The 2,836-nt window shown below is 38.5% G+C and overlaps 1 pseudogene; it reads right to left on the bottom strand.

Moving 5' to 3' along the window:
• Nucleotides 1-568: 568 nt before the first annotated feature.
• On the bottom strand, nt 569-666 carry LOC132280318 (small nucleolar RNA R71; annotated as a pseudogene).
• Between the last annotated feature and the right edge of the window lie 2,170 nt (nt 667-2,836).

Genomic DNA, 2,836 nt, shown 5'->3' on the forward strand with positions numbered 1-2,836 from the left:
GCATCCACCCTTGGGAATGCCACGACCAATCAATAATGCGGTGTAACAACCTAATTTAGGGATGCCAAGGCCAAATGTTGTTCCCCCAATTGGTGAGTAACAACAACAATATGTTCAAATGGCATACCCTCAATAAGGTCAAATGGTATATCATCAGCAAGGACAAATACCATATCCTCCTCTCAATCCTCTCAATCCTCCAATGGTCCTTAGGGATTGTTACACTCCAAATCAATATAATGCACCCACTTGCATTCAGTTGCCAAATTTCCGTGCTCATCATTACGAGATTAAGGCTTCCACCATTAACATGTGCCCCCTTTTCTATGGGTTGAGCAATGAAGAGCCTTATAAACATTTAGATGAGTTCTTAGAAGTTTGTTCCACCGTGAAAATCACGGATGTTCCGGAAGAAGTCCTAAAAATGAAGCTTTTCCCTTTCACTCTTTGGGATAAAGCTAAATATTAGTTCAACAACTTACGGTCAAATACAATCACCTTTTGGGCATAATTGTAACAAGAGTTCCTAAAAAAGTACTATCCCGCAAGTCGAACCGATGCCATGAGAACTTTCATTCGTGAATTTAAATAACAAGAAGGGGAACCCCTTCATGAAGCATGGGAACGTTTGAATGACTTGTTACAGAAGTGTCCACATCATGACATTCCTAGGTGGCAATTAGTTCAATGTTTCTTTTCAAGTTTATCCAATGCTAATAAGGGTATTTTTGATGCTTCTTGTGGTGGAAGCTACATAGAAAGAAATGAAGATGAAATTTGGAATCTTTTTGAAAAAATGAGTGAAAACTCAATGCATAGATCTTTATCTTTTAGGGGTGGTCACCTAATAAATGTGGGATGAATGAAAGCTCTAAATCAAATAGACTCTTCCATGGAAATCGCCGTAGAGGTCAAAATTCTTACTCAAAGATTTGATAAATTCCTTTTGAGTCAAGGTCCGACAATTCAATCTTATTCTCATCCTTCTAATGAAGTGTGCATAACTTGTTCTAGTTACACTCACCATACTTCAAATTGTCCTCTTGGATAAATCATACCAAGTGAGTCTTAAGAACAAGTAAATGCAGCTTACATTCATCAAGGGAACAACCCTTATTCCAGTACTTACAATCCGAGGTGGAAAAATCATCCAAACTTTGCATGGAGAAATCAAGGAGACGGTGCAAACCTTCCTCAAACTCAAGGTTACCAAGCAAAATATGTTCCCTTACATCTCCAAAATCAAAATCAGAATTCTCAAGGTTACCGTCCTTTATTCTATCCTCAAAATGTGAATTAATACTCTCATCCTCAAGCATCAAATTCTCAATCCTATTCTCATCCTCAAGTATAAAATTCTCAATCTTACTCTAATCCAAATCAAGCACCTCCTAAGAGTTTCACTTTTGAGGAAAAGGTCTTGCAAGCCTTAGGTGATCTTCGAAAAGATAATCAATTGTTTCATTCTCACTCTCAATCAATTGCAAAGCTTGAGGCTCAAATTGAGCAATTGGCTAATTCTTTAAATGTGTGAGAGAAAGGTAAGTTGCCTAGTCAAACTGAGACCAATCTTAAGGGGCAATTTATGGCACAAGCAAGTCCTTTATTAGAATTTTTTGGAAATGAGCAAGTTCAAGCAATTACTACCTTGAGGAGTGGTAGGAAAGTGGATAACAAGGTAGAGGTACCTAAGGAGGATAATGAACTGAAGCAACCAAGTGGTAACATCCGTCCCATTCTAAATCATATTCCTATTTCTTTAGATGCTAGTGGTTCCAAAAAGGAAATTCCTTCATCTTCATCATCATCTCCCCAATTAAAGAAGCCTTATGAGCCAAAAGCTCCATTTCCTCAAGATTTGAGAGAGACTTCATCATTTGGGAGACAAGAAGGAAAAATTCATGATATGATGGAAGTGTTTAAACAAGTAAAAATCAATCTTCCTCTTCTAGATGCAATTAGGCAAATTCCACCATATGCAAAGTTCTTGAAGGACTTGTGCACAAAAAAGAAGAAGAGCAAGGGAAGGGACTTTAAGAAAGTGCTTTTAACGGAACAAGTGAGTTCCATCATTCTGTCTAACACTCCTCCTAAGTTTAAGGATCCGGGTGCTTAGACCATTTCTTGTGTTATTGGAAACCAAGAGATTCGTAGAGCTCTCCTTGATTTAGGTGCAAGTATTAATTTCATTCCATACTCTATTTACTTGCAATTAGGATTAGGGGACTTGAAGCCAACATCGGTGGTAATCCAACTAGCTGATAGATTAATTAAGAAATCGAGGGGAATTGTCGAGGATATCTTGATTAAGGTTGATAAATTTTATTTTTCGGTTGATTTTGTGGTACTAGATATTGAGCCAGTCCCTAATCTCACCAATCACATTCCAGTCATCCTAGGAAGACCATTCCTTGCCACCACCAATGCCACCATTAATTGTAGGTCCGGCATTATGGACATCTCTTTTGGCAACATGATGGTTAAGCTTAATGTTTTCAATGCAAGTCAACATCCCACAGATAAAGACAAGTGTTTCCTAGTGGATGTCTTGGATGAAACCATAGAGGAGACTTTTCCCTTTATTCTCTCTAAGGACCCTCTTGAGGCGTGCCTTCGTGAAATGTTTGAAAATTGTGGTTTTGACACAGAAGGATCCATAAGTGAGGTAAATGCTTTGATGGACTCTGTGGCCACTTTAGATTACCCACCTTGGAAAAGCAAGAAAGAACCTCTTCCTTCACTCTCTAATACTCTACCAGTTCCTTCTCTCATCTCTCCTCCTACTCTTGAGCTTAAACCTCTTCCATCTGATCTCAAATACGCCTTCTTAGGCCCA

The sequence above is a fragment of the Cornus florida genome, unplaced genomic scaffold (genome assembly GCF_030987335.1).
Source record: "Cornus florida cultivar Cherokee Brave unplaced genomic scaffold, ASM3098733v1 CherokeeBrave_3.0.0_Hap2_Chr10, whole genome shotgun sequence".
Classification (NCBI taxonomy): Eukaryota; Viridiplantae; Streptophyta; class Magnoliopsida; order Cornales; family Cornaceae; genus Cornus; species Cornus florida.